Raw genomic sequence first — 26,211 nt, forward strand, 5'->3', positions numbered from 1 at the left:
ATGAATTGTGAAAAAGATGTGTAAGTCGTGCGAGTCGATATTTGGGGTCTGTTCTGTACTTTACTATTTATATTTTTGACTACTTTTATTTTTACTCCATTACATTCCTAATGATACTAATGTACTTTTTACTACATACTTTTTCCCTGACACCCAAATGTACTCGTTACATTTTGAATGCTTAGCCGGCCAGGAAAATGGTCCAATTCACTCCCCTATCACGACAACATCCCTGGTCATCCCTGCTGCCTCTGATCTGGCAGACTCACTAAACACACATGCTTCGTTTGTAAAAGATGCCTGAGTGTTGGAGTGTGCAACTGGCTATCCGTAAAAAAATAAAAATAAAAGTTAATGGTGTCGTCTGGTTTGTAAGGAATTTTAAAATTAATTATACTTTAACTTTTGATATTTAAGTATATTTAAAACCAGACTTTAGACTTTGTCTCAAGTAGTATTTTACCGTATGACTCACTTTTACTTGAGTCATTTTCTATTGACATATCTTTACTTTTACTCAAGTATGAGAATTGGGTACTTTTTTCACCACTGTTAAGGAGGAGTTCTCAGCACCCAACCACCCCCCTGACTCCATTGAGGGTAACACAGCAGAGGAAATGTAAACCAGTATAGTTCATATAAACCTGTATAGGGTCAGACTACATTTGGATAGTCCAGATGGTCCATCTGTAGATGCTCTACCATCAGCAAACTATTTGTTTAGAAATAACTGCTTGCTAAACTTACGATTAGGTTTAGTGTTAGGGCTAGGGTTAAGTTGAGGGTTAGGAGAGGGGTTAAGGTTAGGGTTAGTAGATAGTCTGTAGACATCTACTGATGGACTATCCAAATAAACCAGTATAGCTCTGCCTAGCAGTCAGGGACAGTAACTGGCTCTAGCAGAGCTAACCTGTACTCCTACCCGATGTCTGAAACCCTACTCTAAATCCAACAACACCATCCAACCCAGTGGAAGACAAACTGTGTTTCATCTCCGCGTTAAGGCACTGGACAGTGTTACCATATGAAATGTGACAGGATTTGTCTGTGGAGGCTTAAGTCATATGTAAGTATTCAATTGCAGACTGAGGATCATGGCCATACGGTCACAGAATACAACCTGACCAATATCTGACTGAAACAGACAAGAGACTGAACAGATAAATGTAATCTACAACATGTCTCGCCAAGGTCAAAATGAGCTCTTAACGCAAACACTAGATTTAAGTCTGAGCCTCCCGAGCGTGAAGGTGGTGTGGTCGGTAGGAAGGTCAGCCATGTTTAGTGTTTACAGTATACTCCAGGCTTTGAAATAGTTTTGCAGTGTGGAGTCTGCTCTGGGTCATTGTTTGTTTTGGATGTGTTTATACACCACACACAGTGTAAATGACTTGGGAGACGGTGCGAGGAGACTTACAGACATGAACCTGCATATAGTATCTGGTCATGTTTTTGCCTTGAATTCAGTCACAACCCGCTGGGCACAAATGTCAATTCAACACCTATTCCACGTTGGATCAATGTAATTTCATTGAATTGAGGTGGAACAAAAACTTTGATTCAAATGTGTAACCAGTGGGAACTGTGACTATACGGTGGTGTGGATTCGGGATTTACGGTACAGGGCACCTATGCTGATCATGCATTGTCAAAAAAAATTCTGCATCATTCAAAGTAATGTAAATACTAAATGTCTTTGCTGTCTTCGTATCATCGTATCATCGTATCCAAGATAATTGTGTTGTTTAGGTTTAGAGTGTGTAGTCTTAGAGTGATTATCTTAATTTACCGAGGTTAGCTAGCCAGCTATTTGTCGTCCTTAACGTAGGTGACTCTGCTAGCTAGCCAACAGCTAGCCAACGCTAGCCAACGTCTTCTGTATAGAACTCAACTACCCGGTCGCATTCACAGGTTGTATCACATTTTCACTTCATTTTCATTACAGTACAACGGTTTGATTTGTTTGATCGTAGCTAGCTACTTAGCTAGCTACATAGCCGTCTTTGTATCAAAGATAATTGTGTAGTCTAGAGCGATTTTCTAGGTTCGCTAGCCATCTATTGTCGTTCTTTTAACGCAACGTAACGTAAACAACACTGCTAGCTAGCCTGCTAGCCCCCGAATAGCAACACTGCAGAAACTATTACACTCAACGGAACGACTTGATTAGTGTAGTGTCAACAAGCACCCACTGCCAGCTGGCCTACTTCAGCAGTACTGTATCATTTTAATCATTTTAGTCAATAAGATTCTTGCTACGTAGCTTAACTTTCTGAACATTCGAGACGTGTAGTCCACTTGTCATTCCAATCTCCTTTGCATTAGCGTAGCCTCTTCTGTAGCCTGTCAACTATGTGTCGGTTTATCCCTGTTCTCTCCTCTCTGCACAGACCATACAAACGCTCCTCACCGCGTGGCCGCGGCCACCCTACTCTGGTGGTCCCAGCGCGCACGTACCACGTGGAGTTCCAGGTCTCCGGTAGCCTCTGGAACTGCCAATCTGCGGTCAACAAGGCAGAGTTCATCTCAGCCCATGCCTCCCTCCAGTCCCTCGACTTCTTGGCCCTGACGGAAACATGGATCACCACAGACAACACTGCTACTCCTACTGCTCTCTCTTCGTCCGCCCACGTGTTTCGCACACCCGAGAGCGTCTGGTCAGCGGGGTGGTGGCACCGGGATCCTCATCTCTCCCAAGTGGTCATTCTCTCTTTCTCCCCTTACCCATCTGTCTATCGCCTCCTTTGAATTCCATGCTGTCACAGTCACTAGCCCTTTCAAGCTTAACATCCTTATCATTTATCGCCCTCCAGGTTCCCTCGGAGAGTTCATCAATGAGCTTGATGCCTTGATAAGCTCCTTTCCTGAGGACGGCTCACCTCTCACAGTTCTGGGCGACTTTAACCTCCCCACGTCTACCTTTGACTCTTTCCTCTCTGCCTCCTTCTTTCCACTCCTCTCCTCTTTTGACCTCACCCTCTCACCTTCCCCCCTACTCACAAGGCAGGCAATACGCTCGACCTCATCTTTACTAGATGCTGTTCTTCCACTAACCTCATTGCAACTCCCCTCCAAGTCTCCGACCACTGCCTTGTATCCTTTTCCCTCTCGCTCTCATCCAACACCTCCCACACTGCCCCTACTCGGATGGTATCGCGCCGTCTCTCTCCCCCGCTACTCTCTCCTCTTCCATCCTATCATCTCTTCCCTCCGCTCAAACCTTCTCCCACCTATCTCCTGATTCTGCCTCCTCAACCCTCCTCTCCTCCCTCTCTGCATCCCTTGACTCTCTATGTCCCCTATCCTCCAGGCCGGCTCGGTCCTCCCCTCCCGCTCCGTGGCTCGATGACTCATTGCGAGCTCACAGAACAGGGCTCCGGGCAGCCGAGCGGAAATGGAGGAAAACTCGCCTCCCTGCGGACCTGGCATCCTTTCACTCCCTCCTCTCTACATTTTCCTCCTCTGTCTCTGCTGCTAAAGCCACTTTCTACCACGCTAAATTCCAAGCTTCTGCCTCTAACCCTAGGAAGCTCTTTGCCACCTTCTCCTCCCTCCTGAATCCTCCGCCCCCTCCCCCCTCCTCCCTCTCTGCAGATGACTTCGTCAACCATTTTGAAAAGAAGGTCGACGACATCCGATCCTCGTTTGCTAAGTCAAACGACACCGCTGGTTCTGCTCACACTGCCCTACCCTATGCTCTGACCTCTTTCTCCCTCTCTCTCCAGATGAAATCTCGCGTCTTGTGACGGCCGGCCGCCCAACAACCTGCCCGCTTGACCCTATCCCCTCCTCTCTTCTCCAGACCATTTCCGGAGACCTTCTCCCTTACCTCACCTCGCTCATCAACTCATCCCTGACCGTTGGCTACGTCCCTTCCGTCTTCAAGAGAGCGAGAGTTGCACCCCTTCTGAAAAAACCTACACTCGATCCCTCCGATGTCAACAATTACAGACCAGTATCCCTTCTTTCTTTTCTCTCCAAAACTCTTGAACGTGCCGTCCTTGGCCAGCTCTCCCGCTATCTCTCTCTGAATGACCTTCTTGATCCAAATCAGTCAGGTTTCAAGACTAGTCATTCAACTGAGACTGCTCTCCTCTGTATCACGGAGGCGCTCCGCACTGCTAAAGCTAACTCTCTCTCCTCTGCTCTCATCCTTCTAGATCTATCGGCTGCCTTCGATACTGTGAACCATCAGATCCTCCTCTCCACCCTCTCCGAGTTGGGCATCTCCGGCGCGGCCCACGCTTGGATTGCGTCCTACCTGACAGGTCGTTCCTACCAGGTGGCGTGGCGAGAATCTGTCTCCTCACCACGCGCTCTCACCACTGGTGTCCCCCAGGGCTCTGTTCTTGGCCCTCTCCTATTCTCGCTATACACCAAGTCACTTGGCTCTGTCATAACCTCACATGGTCTCTCTTATCATTGCTATGCAGACGACACACAATTAATCTTCTCCTTTCCCCCTTCTGATGACCAGGTGGCGAATCGCATCTCTGCATGTCTGGCAGACATATCAGTGTGGATGACGGATCACCACCTCAAGCTGAACCTCGGCAAGACGGAGCTGCTCTTCCTCCCGGGGAAGGACTGCCCGTTCCATGATCTCGCCATCACGGTTGACAACTCCACTGTGTCCTCCTCCCAGAGCGCCAAGAACCTTGGTGTGATCCTGGACAACACCCTGTCGTTCTCAACTAACATCAAGGCGGTGGCCCGTTCCTGTAGGTTCATGCTCTACAACATCCGCAGAGTACGACCCTGCCTCACACAGGAAGCGGCGCAGGTCCTAATCCAGGCACTTGTCATCTCCCGTCTGGATTACTGCAACTCGCTGTTGGCTGGGCTCCCTGCCTGTGCCATTAAACCCCTTCAACTCATCCAGAACGCCGCAGCCCGTCTGGTGTTCAACCTTCCCAAGTTCTCTCACGTCACCCCGCTCCTCCGTTCTCTCCACTGGCTTCCAGTTGAAGCTCGCATCCGCTACAAGACCATGGTGCTTGCCTACGGAGCTGTGAGGGGAACGGCACCTCAGTACCTCCAGGCTCTGATCAGGCCCTACACCCAAACAAGGGCACTGCGTTCATCCACCTCTGGCCTGCTCGCCTCCCTACCACTGAGGAAGTACAGCTCCCGCTCAGCCCAGTCAAAACTGTTCGCTGCCCTGGCCCCCCCAATGGTGGAACAAACTCCCTCACGACGCCAGGACAGCGGAGTCAATCACCACCTTCCGGAGACACCTGAAGCCCCACCTCTTTAAGGAATACCTAGGATAGGTTAAGTAATCCCTCTCACCCCACCCCCCCTAAGTTTTAGATGCACTATTGTTAAGTGACTGTCCCACTGGATGTCATAAGGTGAATGCACCAATTTGTAAGTCGCTCTGGATAAGAGCGTCTGCTAAATGACTTAAATGTAAATGTAAATGTAAATGTAAATGGTAAAAAACAACGGATCAATTACAATAGCACCTGTTACTACAGGTGTAGGATCTTAATTTAAGACAGTTTTCTACAGCAGGAAAATAATCCTGCAGTAACAGGATATGTAAATTATAATTCATTGATATTTTTTGTTGGGGTTGATAATTTTTTTTACGTTATGGCAAATGAAGTCTGACATTTGAAACCTTGAAAACACTACGAGTTTGCATTTCCTGAGGTGCAGGAAAATTCTCCTCAACAAAAGAGTGACCAAATTAGGATCCTACATCTGCATGTAAAATCTAATTTATTGTTTTGCGATCTCAATTTTCATCAGATGTAAACAGTTGCATGTATTAAGTTTCTCTGATATATAGCTCAACAAGTGTAATGTGGATTCACTTGACTAGGCCTTTGTTTAGTTCAAAACCCTCTATACAGGGAAACTCTCGTCCATGGATGTAGTGTATTTAATATGAGTATTTGAGTATAGATCGGTCATGTCTATTAGGAGTCTCTGGTTGTGTCAATGGGATCTTACTCTAGTCACTTACTTTGATTTCTGTCTCCAAAGGGGGTCACCACTGGAGTCTCTTGGCTGGAGGAAAACACAAGCAGGTGGAAGAAGGGGAGGGAGAGGGGGGGGGGAGAAGGGAGGGGAGGAATAAAAGTGAAAAGGAGAAAATGAAGAAGATATTAATATCAGTAGGAAATTAAGAAATCTATGGCACTCCTTCAATCGAAAAACGACAAACACAGTATTTAATTCCTGTTGGGTACCACCCTGTTATTGAGAAACACTATTATGCTAGTAAATATGTCACAATGTGTGCTTGCGTGCGTGCATGCGTGGGGTCACTTTCAAACAATTCTTCATTAGAGCAGCATCAAGTAGGTTGTTCCTCAGAGCTTATTTTCTTTCCATGTTTTAAATATCTTTGGATACATATTTAGCATCTCAAATGAGAATTCCCTTGATTAAACAAATAAGGGCACATTCAGAAAACTGTAATTGAGTTCAAATGTATTCTAGCTGTGCTCTAATTGCATTTAAACACCGTTCCACCCTAACCCTAGACCCACAGCTCCTTCTGCTTAATTACTGCCCTCTGAAGACAAATCCCTCCGCTGTGGATGGAAAAATAAAAAACAGTGTAAGTTTTATGGCACGTTGTTAAAAAGACCTATAAACTTTTTTGGATTCAATATAAATAAAACCCCGGCCCCGAGTCGAGGGCTCAGAGAACACGCAGCACACTGAAATAACTTGTTGGAACATTGCACACCCCATCTCAAATAAAACGCCACAGATTAACACCAACATCATGTGGCTTACTTCTGTCACTCGGTCTGCATCCCCCACCCCCACTTTTTCTCTCCTTTATAAAACATGGAGGGAAGAAAAGGCTAAATGTGTTTCCTGAAAGGAAGGAGAGGTGGAAAAAGCCCATCCTGCCCTTGGAATCACCACCGCGCGTCCTGTCCTGTAAGAGCTACCCGCCACTGGCCTTTCTGCAGAGGCAGCAGAACTTCCCTGAGAGGAGAGGGGACTGTCTGCCAACTCAAACAGGGCTCCCTCTCCCTCTCCCTCTCCCGGCGGCCAGCGGCCCACGGGTTTGCCCTTCTCAGTGCTGGTGTTTCCTGAGGGCTCGCTGCAGCTGGAGCTCTCTTAATAAAGGCAACAGGGAATGTCAGAGAGCTACTGTAATCTCACTAGCCTGCTCCTGTCAGCAGGACGTTCACAATCAAAGCAGAAACAACCCCACGCATTGTTTTTTTCCACCAGCCCCATCATAAACTTCCCACGAATCACAAAGACAGCACGGCGAGAGGGCAACCGCTGGTCCCTGATCTTGCCAAACAAAATGCCAGGAGACCGGGAATGACATTCAACTCTGGTTTAAAAATATGAGCAGTTAGAAAATGATTAGAGTCTTATTTTATTGTTGAGCGCCTGACACGGGAGAGGAAACCAGAACAATCAACCCAACTGACTTTTTTTTCCTGCTGAATTTAGAAACACTAATTAGTTTTGCTCTCATAAACCCAACCTGAAAACGACCAATTGGAAAGTGAGAATGAGACGTACAGCAGAAACAAACATTCCCCTATTAAAGTCCCACATCCACAACTTTACCGCAATGACTTTCACACGGCTCCCATGGTGAGCCGAATGTTACCCACTCAACGCAGTCACGTACTCATCTTGATAAGTTAATAGTTTGTAGGAAAGTATTACTGATCTAGAGAGCCACATCAAACCCAATTGGAGAGGCTTGGTTCAACAGATGTCTGAACAACCAGGCTGACCTCAGCACCAGCTGGGCTCTACCGTGAACCAAACAGGGCCAGACAGAGAGAAAAAGTTACCTGTTCGCAGCTGCCTGGTTTACATGCATTTCCTGTTTCAAGGGTATCGAAACCACTATATCCCTAGTACCCATTGACTAACAACTGGGACCTGTACCTTCCTGTGCTAGCCTATCACGCAGCGCATTCTCTTGCCAAGTCGTGTGGGTTTCATGTTTAGTTTGTCATAAGAAATGAATGATAAACTTGTCTTCAGGAATTTTCACTGCTATTCCCCCAGCAAACAGCAGAGAGTGTTTCATCACTGTCGGGCCTAAGACTGATGGCCTGTCAGAGCCTTCCCCTGCTCTCCGGCTACAGCTTGTGGGCTGGGAAGTGGCTAAAAAAAGGCCACGGCTACACTTCCCTGGCTTGCGCTTTTTACCAGGAGTAATTCTCAGATGCCAGGTCGCTGCCAACGTCCTTGCAGCCAATGGCAGAGAGGCCAATAAGTTCACATTAACTGCAGAGCGTAACTGCGCTGAACATCTGCTCATGAATGAAAGCGCTGCCCACTAACTCAGCGAGTTGAGGCCTGCTGATGAAAAATTCAACGCTCTCCTCGCTGGGACGCATGTTTTGCGCTATTCTCCTGAGTCCCCAAAATTATATTAAGAGAATTTCAGTGCGGCCCAGTGTATCTGAGAGAACAGCTGGTGCTGAAAAGGGATCTGCTGCTCGCTGGGAGCTCAGGGACTTCACACGGGATCAGCCTTCTCGTACACCATTTGTCCTTGAAGGGAAAAAAATCTGTGTTAAGCACCCAGGTAATAATAAGAAAGCAACAGCTACATTTAGCTGATTACACTACCCATGTGTGCAAAACCAGACTGAGAATAACCAATGAAGACATGAATTGAAATGGGGAGGGGGGAGCGGACAAAAGGGCAATTGTGACAATAAGTAGCACCCTCTGGAGACATCTGCATACTGTAACACTTCTCCTTTGTTTGGCTTGTTTCCTGATTGGAACTCATTAATTTGATAACTAGGGGGAATCTACCCCCCTACCAAACCAACATGGAGGTAGAAAGAGGGGTAACCTATCCAATACAGTACATGGGCACCACAACAACGTGATGAGGTGAAGAAATGATTTACCCCAAATTACCTGGTCACATGCAGTCTTCCACTTATACTGAGCAAATTTGAAATATCTCTTCTCATCAGATGGTGAAATAGCCTCTGTTGAAAATAATAAATACATTTAAGGAAGTGAGGATTCTAACCAAAATCTAAAAATAAAAGTTTACGTTACATTTGGTGATTTCACTTCTGTCTTCCTTTAAAACGGAGATGGTAGGCATCACTTCGCTGACACAAACGCGTGGCACACACAGCGACACACAATCATTCATTCTCTCCAAATGCTTTTGTCTCTATTGCTTGCTTGTCACAATATCCCTCAGATCACCAAGTTTCCATTCCTCCGAAAACACAGTTGCCTTTTAGGAACACTTGTGTGGGACAAAACTCACTATTATGTTTACAGACGAGATAACTACTCATTTACTGCTGGGCTTCCTGCATGTTCCGTTTAGAGAGAAAATGATGGCATATGAAGGAGTTATACAGTATTTAAATGATCATGATGTTACAACCCCCTCCCCGAAGACTATGTGGGTGAGTAAAAAATATTTTACAAGATGTTCGGCTGGTGACAAATCACAGCACTTTGTCTTCCTGACACCATGCCTCCTTCCTTCTTCAACCTCCCAACTTCACATGGTGATAGGAAATCACACATTACCACACTGACAAACAATTACAACCATGTCATTAACGAAAACCCTTCCTGAGCCAGCGTTTTGCCAGACAGACGCAAAGCATGACAAACCTGACAACACAACACGTCTTCAGGATGTCGTAGAACAAACATAAGGATTGATCAATCATGACACTAGGACATACATCCAATTTGGACAGGAATCAAATTGGGTGGGTTGGGTGTCAGTGCTTTGTTTAACAAAATTATCATTACCACAATCCTAAGTTGGTTCCAAAATGTAAAACTAATATCAAAGCCAGAAGGTAGAGAACTCAATTCCTCACTTTATATTAAAAGTCAACCTTTTAGAACCGTTTTCCCATTTAAATGACTTAATCAGATATTAAGCATTAGTATCTCTTTTAATCTCCAAGTGTCAGCTGGCAAATGAAAAAAGCTAGCCTCTGTAAATATGACTGCTTACTTCTAACACAAGCATTGTTGACACGTAATGTAATTTCAGCGGGACATCCAAATGAAAGCACTACGGGGTAATATAATGCTCTTAATGAGAATTCTTTCCAGCTCGAGACCTTGGCGAGATAGCCATAATGCACGGCTTCTCTTTTTAATAAAATAATTGTTACAGTTATTAAAGATGAATCTCATCAGAGGCAAGATGACAAAATAATTCATTACCAAAACCCAGGCTTTAAATAGCTGCAAATTAAAATTCCCCTGAAAATATGCTTCCTGATAAATGGGATCGTTATTTCATATAAATATTAGATATAGTGTGCCCTTGAAAGGAAAGAAATATTGCGACTGTCCATTAAAAAGTTTGCAGTATAAACCAATGAACAGTTTAATCAATAACAAAAACACTAACAATACCCATAATTTAATTATTGCTACAAATCTGTTAAATATGTCAGGATGTTCGTCTACCCAAAGCTCATTTCTGACACATCGATCAGAGGAAGAAAAGTATTTAAGACTTATATAGATGTAGGATCTTAATTTGAGCCAGTATGCTACAGCAGGGAAATAATCCTGCAGCAACTGGAAATGTGAATTATTATTTCAATATGAATTAACTGACATTTTTGTAGGGATTTATACATGTAGGGATTGATACATAAGGGAAAATTAAGTCAAATTTCAAAGTGGAAATTACAAACTTCCTTTATAAAGAAGCCTTTATAAACCGCATTGCAAGAAGTTCTCCTGCAACAGGGTGATCAAATTAGGATCCCACATTTGTAATAACTCCTACATATGGGTGTTAACAAGGTAGACCACTGAGCTACTGCCTACACGGAGGTGCCCACGTCCCCCTGAGCACGGGGAACCACGGAGAACCATGGGGAACCTTGGACTCACTACTCCCACCAGTACATTCATGTGTAAAACAGAGAATGTTTTGAGGCCCATGGCTCCACTAACTCTCCCCTGGTCCCTCCCCGCTCACAGCTCTTCTCAAGCCTTATTTGTGTATTCAAAAGAAATGATTTACAGTGATGGCATGGAAACTTCCCAGCATGCCTTTTAACCTTTTCACTCTCTTCACAGCAGGCTGTCCAGAGGAAATGCTTTATTAAGATCCCGGAGACATAAAGAGCCAGGGTGACTTACTTCTGCATTACTGTCTAAAAGGTAAAGTTATTTAGACCAATAAAGCACTAATATATTGTTTTAGTGGAGTTACACAGAAGTTATCTCTACCTTAATAACATCACCGCAACCCCTAATGTTGTTTAGATCAATAAAGCCTATTAAAGTAATGACCTCAACACAGATAACACTGTATACTGGCATTACGAAGCACAGAGAACAACTGAAGTCAAATCACAAACCATTCTAATACGGCTCAAAATGTGACCCGTTTCAGGAAGCTAGGCGTATGTTGCACGTCACTACTTCACAGGAGAGGCATTTGAACGTCTTTTTTTAAATATATTTTATCCAAATGCATTTTTTTGGCAGAAATGCCTTCTGGAACATGTGAACTTGTATGTGCCTTAATAACAAACTTGTATTCCCTATGTAAATACAAATAAAATTGTTAAATTTATGGAGCTATGGAAAAAGATAGGAACCTTCCCGCTAGCCATGACTGGCTGAGATAATGGATGGGCTGGACATGCCGGGAGATGAGTGTGGATTGGTCTGCCGTGAAGCATGCTTCTGTCGATAAGGTTAGCTGCTCAGTATGTGTTGATCATCCTTTCTAGAGCAGATTTTTTGTTTGTTTTTACAACGTTAGCCATCGAGAAATGTGTTACTTTTCTCAACAACCCTGACGCCCCGAATTTAGCAGGCGCAATCAACAGATCAGTTGGAAAAAGTTGTGATGGGCTAGTTGCACTGCTAATTATAGCCTAATGTTAGTTAGCTAGCGAACATCGAACCTAGTTGGTTAGCTTTAGCTACTTGCATATTCATACTAGGGCTACTGTATGACAATACATTTGTATTGATAGCAGTATGAGTTTGGTTTATTCCGGTTCATTGTTTAGCTCGCTAGTTACATGTCTAAACAAGAGACTCTACTTCGCCAGAGGATTACATGACCCATCAAGTTAGCAAGGTTTGTCTGGGGGAGATTACAGCCAGCTATTGTATTTCATGAACATGTGTACATGTCTAGACAATAGTGACACATCCACTTAGCTAGATGTGGCTATAGCATTTCTTTCACATGACCCATCAATTTAGACAAGTGTGTCTGGGGTAAGCGTATATCTAATAATGATCAAATATTTGTATCTGGAAACAGTGTTTTTTTGATATTGCTACTAAGCAAATACGCTTAGTAACCATTTCACTGTACTATTTCCACCTTCTGTGTCCTGTGCATGTGACAAATTTACTTTTATTTGATATAGAGTGTGTTTACCAGAGATGGTAATGTGAACAACATAACCTGCACCAAAGTCAGATTAGGATATAGGCCAAGGACTCCCTTATTGTAGACTACTACGGTCACCATATTTAGCCTTGAAAACTTTGGTTGTTTACTACACTTCTCACTCTGTTTAGCACATGGCCTCACATGTGAATCTTTAAAGAGATGGATGGGGCCAAAGCTTAAGAGGGTGTGAACGATGCTGAAGGGGTGTAGACAAAGAAGAGCTCTCCAGTTGGCATACCAAAACATTCAAGGGGCATTTTCTCCAAAGTGGGGTTACAAGTTTATGAACATTCAAAGCAGAATTACTATCCATTTTCCCTCAACTGTAGTATATGATATACCATTTGTAGCTCTGAGTCTCTACTTTTATCCAATGTAAAAAACACCATTTCAAATGTTGCTACATTGGACTGAATCCAGGTGGTGGGTCGCAAATGTGAATATGATGAATAGCTAACGCTGTGCCCTAGGAACTAGTTTATGACACACTGACTTAAAAGGGTAGTGTGTGAAAAAGGCCTCCTTCTAAACGTCAGGACGGTGATGTCAGAGAGTTGATATGTTTCTTTCCTGTCAGAAAACACTCTTTCTCTTGCAGGCCATAGAATAAGGAGTTGAGGTTCATATAAGCCCTCTGTGGTAGAACCCTGTATGACATGGAGTCAGTAGAGCTCTCCAAACCCACACTTCCCGCAGCCAGCTCCTACTCCATTCAGATGGGATCATTCCTAGCAGTGTCCACCAGGTGATGCACTAAATCAACCTAAATCAGCATCTGTCCATTAGCCCGAGGTGAACGATGACCACTGTTCATCTACTCCTACAGGGTCTCCCCCTCCCCCAGTCACCATGACAATACAGGAGGAGAAGGAACGTGCATACAGCAGCATCATCACACTCCTGTGCTGCAGCTTAAATCCAATCAGATTCACAGTCAGTGATGGGAGATACTTAAGGAATGGAAGGAACCACACGAATCATATATAAGCAATGTTATGAGATAAATTCAAGGTATAGTCCTGACAGACTAAATATGGCTATTGTTTAATTCAGTAGTACGAACATCAACACAGATTTTGTAATTGGTCTAGAGGTGTCACAGAGAGAGTTTGATAAGCTTATACAGACTGGTCAACAGAGGGGATGTGGTGAAGCATACAAATGGTTGAAGAGAAAACACTTGTGTGTGCATCTGTTGTTAGTGTACAGACATATGGATTGCAGCACAGAGCAACACCACAACTCAAACCACAGGAAAGACTGTTTTGATGTTACCTCTATCAGCAGGATAGGTGATGAAAAAAAAACACTTTTGTAAGACAGAAAGTGTTAAAGAAAAGTCCCTTTGCAGGGTTTCATTATGTTGTGAGATGAATTCAGAGGTTCAGGCAGAGGAATGACACTCAAAACATAAACAGAAATAACAAGAGCCTTTTAAGAAGTTTCAATTGACTCTCACATCAATGCATTTGTGAAGACCACTTTAGGTAGATAACTGTCTGAGTAACCGGAGAAAGGAATTATGCCACTCAACAACAAAAGCTTTTTGTCATCTCCTCTTTCTAGTTTGCACCAATACCAAACTTAAGCATTCACATATGGTTAGCCTCTCTCTACATTTTCACAACCCAACTAACTGTTGATATCCCCAGTTACACAATGAAACCATTTCACAGAGGTCAACAAGCAGGCGCCCGAGCACCATGAGGTGGGGAAATCCCTACTTTCCTTTATATCACAGCTTTAAAACAGATTACACCTATTTTGTTCAGGGAAGGCAAACAGGTATGAATAATAGTGTGATTAAGGGAGTATTGACAACAGGAGAGGAGTCGTGTCTCAGCTGGAGGCTCTTTGGTTACTCCAGAGGACTAAATCCAGGGGTTATATCTGCACTGCACAACGCTGTCCTCCTTCCTGCAGGGTCCACAGTCAGGCCCACTGCTGTCCCACACAGACCGACCGACCACTAGAAACCTGAGATGATCCAGGCAGCACAAAGAGAGTGCACAGAGGTGATGATTGTGAATAATACCTCTGCAAAATCGATCATCTTTGACAGTATAATATTACCGAACAATAAATAAATGGGGCTAATAAGGGAAAGAGAGAGAGAGAGAGAGAGAGCAAAAGAAAGAAAGTAAAGTGAGGAGAGGATATCTGCCGCCAGCCTCAAAGTGAAAGCATAAATAAAGTGTGACGCAGATCTTTTACCTTCTTCAATTATCTGGCTTTTGACATGCAAGCTGAGCACAGTATAATTAACATCTCTGGAGATAATGGGGTCGCTACTCACTGATCAATCTCACACATATATTATCCGCCTCTTACCAATCTATGCTCCTCCGTTATCATGAGAAGGGAAAAACGCCACTATGGCATTTGCCTTTAAATAATTCTCTGAGACTATGCTTTATGTCAGCTCCAATAGGGCCCATATCCCAAAACGTAAAGTAGGGCTGAGATCCAACAGATAGCTATGGTAAATACATGAGCTGATGCAACGCTATCTAACTTGTTTTTTGCATGCCTATTCATGCAAGATCAAATAGTATCCTCTTAATCAATTACTCACTAAACAGATCACTAAATTAAAATTGCATTTAGCCCTATTCCCCATAGCCAATAACATTAAATCATTGGCCTAGTAATCTTTTCACTGAGGTAAGTGTCTTTGAGAGGTCATCTTCTCAGCCCAATATTCTCAGGCCAATCTTGTAAAAGCTGCTAGCCACACCCTCTGACCAAGATAACACCTGATTCGCCACTAAACCTGCCCTCAAGTGATTTTTTAGGGTCACACAAAGTATTTGGTTAAAAAAAGACTCAAATCACCAGGATTTCAGCAAAAAAAAATGTTTGAAATGTAAACTTTAATTTTTTTATCAAAATGTGTATTTTGGCAGAAATGGCTTCTGGAACATGTGAACATTCATGTGCCTTAATAACAAACTTGTATTCCGTCTATAAATACAAATAAAATGGTTAAATTATGAGCAGAGTTGGTTTAACTACGGGGAAAAAACAACAACCATGCCGCAGCCATTTTTGACTGAGATAGTGAGTGGGCTGGATATGACAAGAGATTATTCTGCCATGTAGCTCGCTTCGGTCTATGACAAGAGCTGGTCAGTACACATAAGTGTTGCTCTCGCTAGTTAATGCTACATGTATGATCTGTGTAGTAATATTATTCGTATCGCATAGCCATTTGCATTGCTAGTTATAGACTCATGTTAGCTAGCTAACATTGAACCTGGTTGGTTAGCTACTTGCAGATTCATGCAAGGAAACAACGCTATGAGTTGGGATTATGGTTCATTGTTTAGCTAGCTTGCTACACGTCTAAACAAAAGACTCCACTAAGCAAGTAACCATTTCAATAGAATGTTCATGACGTCACTGCGACAACTGTCAATAGACGTAGCTGGTAAATTCGCAGAATAACTGAAAAATTTACGAACTCACAACACCCGTTGAATATGGTCCATGTCAGGAAGTGTTGGCAAAAAATTATAATTACATGTTTGCCAGCAGCACAGTTGTAGTCAACAACGCTCTGTATAACATTAAAAACAGCCTGACCAGCTTTACTAGGGCGTGTAAAATGGTCCGAGTGAGCTGCTCTCTCATTTGTGTTTAGAAGTAACTTACAAGCTAGTCAGTTTGGGTGCTCTACTGCTGTTGTTAGGTCAGAATGCTAAAACCTACTCTATCATTTTAAAAGGATCATTAGAAAACCTTTTTGCAATTATATTAGCACAGCTGAAAACTGTTGTTCCAATTAAAGAAGTAATAAAACTGGCCTTCTTTAGACTAGTTGACTATCTGGAGCATTAGAATTTGTGGGTTCGATTACAGGCTCAAAATGTCCAGAAACAAAGCACTTTCTTCTGAAACTCGTCAGTCTATTCTTGTTCAGAGAAATGAAGGCTATTCCATGAGAGAAATTGACAAGAAATGGAAGATCTCGTACAACGCTGTGTACTACTCCCTTCACAGAACAGCGCAAACTGGTCTAACCAGAATAGAAAGAGGAGTGGGAGGCCCCGGTGCACAACTGAGCAAAAGGACAAGTACATTAGAGTGTCTAGTTAGAGAAACAGAGGCCTCACAAGTCCTCAACTGGCAACTTCATTAAATAGTACCCGCAAAACACCAGTCTCAACGTCAACATCCGGGAAGCTGGCCAGTTTTATTGCTTCTTTAATCAGCAAAAGTTCTCATCTTTGCTAACATAATTGCAAAAGGTTTTTCTAATGATCAATTAGTCTATTAAAATGATACACTTGGATTAGCTAACACAACGTGCCATTGGAACACAGGAGTGATGGTTTCTGATAATGGGCCTCTGTACGCCTATGTAGATATTCCATTAAAAAGCAGTAGTTTCCAGCTACAGTAGTCATTTACAACATTAATGTCTACACTCTATTTCTGATCATTTTTATGTTATTTTAAATGGAGAAAAAAAAGTTTTATCTTTCAAAAACAAGGACATTTCTAAGTGACCCCAAACTTTTGAACGGTAGTGTATATATAAATATACATTATTTTTTTATGACACCTTCATTTAACTAGGCACGCCAGTTAAGAACAAATTCTTATTTACAATGACGGCCTACACCGGCCAAACCCGGACGACACTGGGCCAATTGTCCGCCGCCCTATGGGACTAACAATCACGGCCGGTAGTGATACAGCCTGGATTCAAGCCAGGGTCTGTAGTGACGCCTCTAGCATTGAAATGCAGCGCCTTAGACCGCTGCGCCACTCCGGAGCCCATGATATACCATTTTCTAGCTCTTAGTCTCTACTTTTATCCAGTGATAAAAACACAATTTCAAATTGTGCTACGTAAAAAAAAAAACATAAGACCAAAATAGAGCCGGCCGGTCACACGTAGATTAATTGAGAAAAGTGAATTATTACGTGACATAAAACATGTGTCAGTGCTTGTTAGGCACATGGATGGACATTGTCAAGAGGTGGACCACAACAAGCATAGGGCCACCCCTTCCCTTACAGATCCAAAGCCACCACAACAGACTCAGTAGAGGCTGTCCCAGTCTTAATAGTGTTGCTCTCTCAGGTTATTTACCAGAGATTCTGTGAAAACAGCTGGAGCCAAAAGCCCTGAGATGTGTATCTAGTTGTTGTTTGGATTATTTCCATCCGCCTGTCAATGGCAGGATCACATCTCCGGAGATGGAGGTGTAGTGCCCTGTAGGAACTCACTAATACACTGCACCCAGAGAGAGAAGAGAGGAGAGAGGCAGAGTTCACTGGGGCACCCTGCATGTTATCCACTCCTTCAGGGGGGCTAAATGAAGATGAGGAGTACAGTCTCTGCTTCTGTTAAGGGTCAGCTGCTGCTGCAAATACAATAAAAGCTGATTATTGTGGAAAACAGACAATAATATAAAGTAGATATTTTCTGAATAATCAAGTAGCTATTGCATTCCATGTGTCTTCACAACATTACAGCCTGGAAGTATTCAGATGAAATCTCCACATAAAGCATAAGAAAACAAAGATAGTCTTTGTTTATGATAAAGTACACCAATGTAGAGTCACCTTGTTACATCAATACCAGTGTAAGCCCACATTCTGATTTGCTTGAACACCAGTGTTCCAAGTATTCATTTTAATGAGATGTGAGCTACTGCTTAACTCCCACATTATAAGCGTTAAGCACAGCCTCCTAAGTTCTGCATTATCTCTTGAAGCATGAGGCGGTCAGTATAATATCTCACTACTTAGAGAAGTGATCCATGAACAAAATGGAGATACAATATATTTTTGTATTTGTAAGCCTCATTAAAGCCATTAACCTTATATACTACCAGTCTTGATGCGAATGTTGCAAGAGCAGCCTCAATTATTATCACCGTTTTGAAGATACATTTCTGAATGACAACTGTTCCTTTTATTTACCAATATCAATAAGAAGCATTGACAACAGTTCCTTTTATTTACCAATATCAATAAGAAGCATTGACAACAAAATCAAAACATCACTGACAATGAAAATGCACAATTCCAAAGTATGAGCAACACTGCAATTTAAAAGAGACTGAATAGATTGCAAAATGGAGGATTACTTTTTTTTTTTTTCCTTTGCCACTGTTGCTAAGGAGGTTCAGTGAGCTACTTAAGTGTATTAATGCGATGCTGCCTGGAGACTGGATGGTTTATCACTTTGCACACTCTCAACAAATGTGTGTTTTATGTGGCAGGTCTGAGTTTAGACTCTGGTGTCCAGCCGTAAGGCAGCTAATAAAAAAACGACCTTTGAAACCTGGTGTGTGTGGACTAGTACCGACATGACACCACCGAGCAGGCAGGCGTCAATGTGGCTCACCTTTTCACCATGCTCACTAGCTGACAACACCCTCTGCCTCCAGACTAGCAGTCTGGCAACAGGACAACAGAACTCAGACAGGTGAAAGTCAATGTGTGTGGAGAATAAGTTGTTAGAAGTAAAATATTTAAAATTGCAAGATCCACCAGGTAAGTAATTTAATCAATTAAGTGTAACAGTAAACATACTCACTTTCTGCTTTCGGTAAGGAGATTACTGTATTGGAGGGTGACAACACTGATAATTGCACAGTACCTACACCATACAAATGTAATTATGGAGATTTAAACATGACACCCCTTCCCTTCCGTTTTACAAGCCAAGCGGAATTCCTGGCAAGGTCTACACACACTCTCAGGCATGCGCACACACATGCACACACACTCTTTAAGAGTGTGTATCGGAACACACTCTTAAAGGCCCAGTGAAGTCAAAAATGTGATTTTCTTGTGTTTTATATATGTTTCCACACTATGAGGTTGAAATAATACTGTGAAATTGTGAAAAGAATGATAATGTTCATTCTAGTGTAAGGTATTTTTGAAAAGACCGCTTGAAATTTCAGCCTGTTTCGGTGGTATGGCGCTTGGCCTGCCTGGTGACATCACCAGGCGGTAAATTAGTTAATAGGCCAAACCCCTCTGCCAACAAAAACTAGTTTTCAGTTTCCCCTCCCTACTCAGACCACTCCCAGACAGTCGAAGCAAAATTCTTGCTTGAGAAATTGTTTTTTTGTTGTTAATTTCTCTACAATTTTAATTGAAAACAATCACAGTAAGGTATTTAACTGTTACCCAGAAATGATTTGATATTGAGATAGAAGTGGCTGCATTGGACCTTTAATGTTTCCCACTCCCTTTCGTAGTGACCTGTGCTAACCTTGGTCCCACCTCCCAAGGCAGAGCAGGAAGCCGTGCTGAGTGAGTGCTGCTGAGTCAGTCTAGGCCCAGCCTCTCAGCCTCTAGCCTCCCAGTCTCTTACACAATGCAGCCTGCCTAGAGCAGGGGCCTCCCAGCACCTGCCTCAGAACTCTTTTGTGAGATGATCAAATCTGAGGGGCGGGGGGGCACATCCTGCGTGAAACCGCATCCTGAACAGCATCACCGCGTCTCACGGTAAATAAATACTCTCTCCTCACAAAGCTTCCGTCAACTGTCACTGCCTTGGCTCCAATCACCTTCAAGTCCAAACAGGAAAGTGCAGAGAGGCGAGGGAGATGGCAGATATGAGCTTTCATTTGCTTCTTGCTGCAGTTTCGCCTCGGCGGCGGTGCTTCCTATTCTTCTGCTCCGCCAGATGCCCACGATCTGTTCCGGACCCCTGGTCCTTCCTGCCACCCTTCATTAGTGCATTATCCAGGGGGAGGTGGCAGCCATAACGCCAGGAAGTCACCATTAGGTGCAACTCGGACCATTTAAGAAGCACGCTGCACAGACACTTAAGGCCAAACACGGGGCTCCTGTAGTAGCCTAGTGAGCCTATAGCATACAGCAGCACAGAGACAGTTACCTGCCTTATTAAGCATTATCAGATATACATTATCAGAGGAGATACAGCTAAACAACAACAGAGCATGACAACGGCGACATGACAACAAGCTCACCATTGACAAATTGCTTTTTGTTGCACTGCAGACAGGCTACATGTGTGATTAACTTATTAAATGAAGGGGTGTGATAAGGCAGTTCATTCTTCATGGCGCTGAACTTGACACGTTACATAACAAGAGGGGTACACAAGAAAATATAAAAAAATCTACTTGAGAATGATGTTTATCTGTTATATTTGGTTTGATTGTCACCAGAATCTGAAACAAACATCATAACAATGGCTGTCCTACTCCAGCTCTTGCTTAAATGGAGAGAGCATCCAGACCTTCGGTTCCTCAAGCACTCCTTACACTGTTTTATTACATTTGAATGAGTCAAGCTGAAAAGTGCATGCAGCTGCTGACTCGAGCCTATCGCTGCTCTGACAATTTTTACAGCATTGTCCACCAGGCTTGAAACATCCTTTTTTAATTATTAATTGAACCTTTATTTAACCAGGCAAGTCAGTTAAGAACATATTCTTATTTTCAATGACGGCCTAGGAACAGTGGATTAACTGCCTGTTCAGGGGCAGAACAACAGATTTGTACCTTGTCAGCTCGGGGGTTTGAACTTGCAACCTTCCAGTTACTAGTCCAACGCTCTAACCACTAGGCTACCCTACCGCCCCATCCTGTGTGTGTGTGTGTGTGTGTGTGTGTACAATTATGGATAGCTGAAAGTGTCTTACATGACCCATATTCTGTTGATGTCGGACTTGTTGGTAACTATTTAAAACCTTTATGGTTATGCTGTATTTTGATTGCCAGTAAACAGGGGAAGGCAAAATATGACATGCAGTTACTCCGGTAGAAAAGCTCTGCCCAATTGGAACTTTCAACCGTGGTCTGACGTCATCACTTCTCAACATCGATGGGAGACAGGACAGGAGCTGAGAGACGCCAGAAGACTGAGCAGATAGTTAATTTCAGATCATTATTTTCACTCAAATCAGTGGAAAAGCCAGGCATATGAAACTTACTCATCCATGGGATTAAAGGAAAGGTTCACCCATTTTGAATGTTATATTGTTTTTGTGGATCTCGGAGTGAGGTTCTATCGATTCCCTGGGTCAAGTCATGTTTTTATGTGTATCTGAGTTATTGGCGTTCAAGCAGGCAGAAATCTGGCCGGTATGACGTAGCACGGTGATAAAGTCGCTCTCACGACACTGAAAGTTAAAACCTCTTAGTGATCCTTTCAATTTGACAACATCCAGTGAAATTTCAGAGCTCCATATTTAAACTACAGAAATACCAATATTCAAGATTCACGACAATATTAGTGTAATACAATACTCAACTTCTTGTTAATCCAACCGCAGTGTCAGATTTCAAAAAGGCTTTACGGCAAAAGCAGACCATGCAATTATCTGAGGACAGCACCCCGCATACAAACACATGAAAATAATTTTCAACCAGGCAAGTGATGACACAAAAGTCCGAAATAACGTTATAATAAATGCCTTACCTTTGAAGATCTTCTTCTGTTGGCACTCCAAAATGTCCCAGAAACATCACAAATGGTCCTTTTGTTCGATAATGTCCTTCCTTATATCCCCAAAATGTCCATTTATTTGGCGCGTTATATTCAGAAATACACCGGTTCCAACTCGCCCAACATGACTACAAATTATCTAATAAATTACCTGTAAACTTGGTCCAAACATTTCAAACAACATTCCTAATCCAACCTAAGGTATTCTAAAATGTAAATAATCAAAGAAATTTAAGACGGAATATACTGTGTTCAATACCGGATAAAAACAACGTGAAGAGCGCTCCAGTTCACACACATCAAAACAGTAGAGTCCACTTGGCTTGACACTTCCTAAGAACAGCCCTACTTCTTCATAGCTCAAAATAAAAATGTCTACCAATTTCTAGACTGTTGACATCTAGTGAAAGCCATAGGAACTGCAACCAGGTTCCTATTAAAGAGGGCTTCCCATAAAAATCTAACTGAAAACCAAGTGACCTCAAAAAAAGAAATTCCTGGATGGTCTGTCCTCAGGGTTTCACCTGCCAAATCAGTTCTGTTATACTCACAGACATTATTTTTTACCGTTTCAGAAACTTCAGAGTGTTTTCTATCCAAATTATATGCATATCCTAGCTTCTGGGCCTGAGTAACAGGCAGTTTACTTTGGGCACGCTTTTCATCCGGACGTGAAAATACTGCCCCCTATCCCTAAGACGTTTTAATAGGAATACGACTTTCCGATCATGAAAACGTCTACTAAGTATGTCAGATTTCAATACGGGCCAATATTATAACTCTGGAGGATGTCTTCTCTCAAATGAGCGATTTATCCTATTTTTGCGATATCCCTACATCGAGAAATGTGTAATTTAACGGCGGGTCTAATCTAGCACATTGTTCCTATTTGTCTGCCTCTTTAGTCCAGGGTGCATTGCATGGAGCCGTTGCCAGAGATAATATAGAAAGGAGATAGGAATCCAATGAATGAAGTAATGTATAACGTCCCACCCAGCAGAATGTCGACCAATCGCATTCCCATTGTCATGCTGCGTCCCATGGTTGCTAAGCTAATCGTCATGCAATCCCTTCTCAAAGTCAGTGTATATGACGAGATACAAACTTTTGAGGAAAATAAGCACGTAATGTAATGATTCCAAAGCTATTCGATACCACAGATACCAAGTTAATTATCTCACATCTCTGAAAATATTTGTTACGTGGTACTTCTTGTTGATGAAATTCATGCTAGTTTTATTAGCTAGTGCCCAATAGACTCCCATTCACTCCTTGAAGGAGAGCGCTCCTTGTCCCAGAATTGTTCAGAATGCACCGCGTGGCCCATTCACGTAGCCTCTGCAATGTTTTCCATCTCCTCAAACGTATATATCTGCTGTTGCGAATGTTAGAGTCCACTCTGTAAACCACATCGATCTGCAGGTTGAACAGACAGCTAACTAGCTGTGTTACATGCTGATATTGTCTTTGGTATTATTGTGTGTAGCTACATTTGCTAGCTAGGTACCTAGCTAGCTAGACAGCCAGCCCATAGAGAGCATTGCATTGTGGATTTTGTTGTCGACTTCAGCTGCAACAGATTTCCACAACGACTTTCCATGTTGCTACCAAACTTATTATAATGCCAAAATGAAGCACTAATTCACACAGTAAATGAAAGGAATTAGTGGTTTTGGGTGGATTTTTCCTTTAATGTTGTGTAGAAACACCATGCACTGAGTGAGTGATGCACCTTAATTCAACATTTAGTGCCATCTGGATCCTATTGGGTACAGTACTATTTTAACATCTTATCAGGAATCCGTTGAGCAGTGATTAAGCTAGGTTACTGATCTGATAAGGCCCCCTGCTCTCTACAGTGGAAGTCGTGTTAAGTGGGCCGTATGTTGAGCTACTGTTAAATGCGTATTGAGGTCTGCTATGCCGGTCAGGTGGCTACAGGCTACACCACACAGTGTTCAATCCATGCCTGAGGAGCAGACTCACTGGGCAGACACATTACTTAAAGGGCAACATCTCACTGAGCACGCCTCGACCTGCCCGAGGGGGGTGTTTGTGTGTCGTGAGTGTGTGTTTGTATCAAAGTGTGTATGTCCTTATATGTACTGTGTGTGTGTGTGTGTGTGTGTATGTGTCTGTGAGAGGGAGCCCTATATCCTGAGGATTCTTAGTTGTTGTTCATTTCCTGTTCAGAGTCCAAATAAGCACATAAAGGCCAAACGGCGCTCTTCCCTGGCCTTCAACCACATCACAGCAGTTTTCCACACAAGTGGCTAACCACAAATAATTATACAATTAAAACAATTTTCTGCGTCCATCTGATCTATTTTGCCATTAGAATGACACTAGAGCATTGAGGCCTCACTCGCTCTTTCCCTGAGCAAAACCCTCTCCTCTTGATGACACAACTAGACAGAAACCTCCGCAACAGAAGAGAACTCTAACTGAGCTGTGAGGAATAGGGGGTCTATTTGTTTAGCAGGATGTTAATGAATAAAGCAGGACCCGGTGGCATTCAGTATGAACCACCGTTTTCATAGGGCCACAAGGAAATGGAGAGGTTCATTTGACTGTTGGTTTAAATTAACCTTCAGTTGCTGAGAGAAAAGGACCTGAGTGACATTACTATTTTCTAAGACAATACTCCCTTACGCTTGTCGTACTTGACATAAATTATTCATTATGACAAAGAAAAGCAGCGCTAAACAAATAAGTCATAAATTAAAGGTCAATACCGACCGGCATTGTAAGATAAATCAAATAAGAATTCATACATACATGATGATTGTGATCATTTCACAAAACAGCCACGGTTGAATATGCCTTTGTAAGCAAAACTACAGAGAAAGGGAATAGAGGAGAAATGTATTATATCCATTTCTTATCTATACTGAACAAAACTATAAACGCAACAATACCAAAGATTTAATGAGTTACAGTTCATATGAGGAAATCAGTCAATTGAAATTCATTAGACCCTAATTTATGGATTTCACATGACTGGGCAGGGGCACAGCCATGGATGGGCCTGGGAGGGCATAAGCCCACCCACTTGAGAGCCAGGCCCATTGACTGGGGAGACAGTTTTTTTCCCCCACAAAAAGGCTTTATTACAGACAGAAATGTTATTAGGCCCATGAAAACGTACAGCGCATGCACATATAGGATGTCTTGTACGGGGAATAAATTAATTCTACTTTCACCCTGGTCACTTCATTTGGACTAAGAAAATACACTTGATGACACTGTCAGGAAGCATTATGACCATTATAATTGTATAAACCAGATAGCCTATCAGGTACATGGCCTTAAGTCGGTCATTAGTCACAAAGACGGTGTCTTGTCCTGCTCCTGAAATCTGCTCCTACACCAATATATAAGAGTTTTGACACTGTAGGTGTCATAACCAGCCATAAAATGACACAATATTTGTTACAACAGGTAACAATGTGTGTCAGGACAGTGTTATCACCATATTATGGCAGGTTATGAAAAGTTATGTCAGACATTGTGACATTATGTAGTACTCGCAAGACCACATATTGAGTGTCTCGGTGGTCTTGTCTAGGTGTCAGATACATTTGTCCTCGGTCTTGATTCGGTCTCGGACAGGGAGGCCTCCTAATTTCTTCCCGAGATCAGCGCAGTAAGTACATTTTATTCAGTCAGTGCATAAAACTGCGTGGCCAGGCAAAATATATACACTCCTTTCTTGAAACAATATCCTTTATATCTATATCTTTATATCTATTATAAACATGTTTGCGCAGTGGCGAACCTATAGGCCTTCAGTGTGTGACAGATTCGCGATTCTGAAAGGACAACAACCGTAATACCAGCGCACTCAAGTAGGAGGTGCACTTTTTGTAAAACACAAAGGGCCAGTGGTGTAGTGGAGGGTATAGGACCAGGGCAGTGGTGTAGTGGAGGGTATAGGACCAGGGCAGTGGTGTAGTGGAGGGTATAGGACCAGGGCAGTGGTGTAGTGGAGGGTATAGGACCAGGGCAGTGGTGTAGTGGAGGGTATAGGACCAGGGCAGTGGTGTAGTGGAGGGTATAGGACCAGGGCAGTGGTGTAGTGGAGGGTATAGGACCAGGGCAGTGGTGTAGTGGAGGGTATAGGACCAGGGCAGTGGTGTAGTGGAGGGTATAGGACCAGGGCAGTGGAGGGTATAGGACCAGGGCAGTGGAGGGTATAGGACCAGGGCAGTGGAGGGTATAGGCAAGTATAAGCCGTATACTCACCTTTTCTTCAGTGTGCATTGCTTATACTCACTTCTTAATCCCTACGGCTGCGTATCAAAGTAGTGTAGTGGAGGTACAGAGCCTTGCGAAAGTATTCGGCCCCCTTGAACTTTGCGACCTTTCGC

General features: G+C 43.0%; 1 protein-coding gene across 1 annotated transcript in view; it reads right to left on the minus strand.

Annotated features, from left to right (window-relative positions):
* foxp1b (forkhead box P1b) overlaps positions 1 to 26,211 on the minus strand; it is a 229,434-nt gene that overhangs the window by 145,705 nt on the left and 57,518 nt on the right. Inside the window, exon 3 of the mRNA XM_046342800.1 lies at positions 5,975 to 6,018. The gene's annotated coding sequence lies outside the window, so the exon portion shown is untranslated. The remainder of the gene's footprint in view (positions 1 to 5,974; positions 6,019 to 26,211) is intronic.

Source organism: Oncorhynchus gorbuscha, linkage group LG03, assembly GCF_021184085.1.
Source record: "Oncorhynchus gorbuscha isolate QuinsamMale2020 ecotype Even-year linkage group LG03, OgorEven_v1.0, whole genome shotgun sequence".
In the NCBI taxonomy this organism is placed as follows: domain Eukaryota; kingdom Metazoa; phylum Chordata; class Actinopteri; order Salmoniformes; family Salmonidae; genus Oncorhynchus; species Oncorhynchus gorbuscha.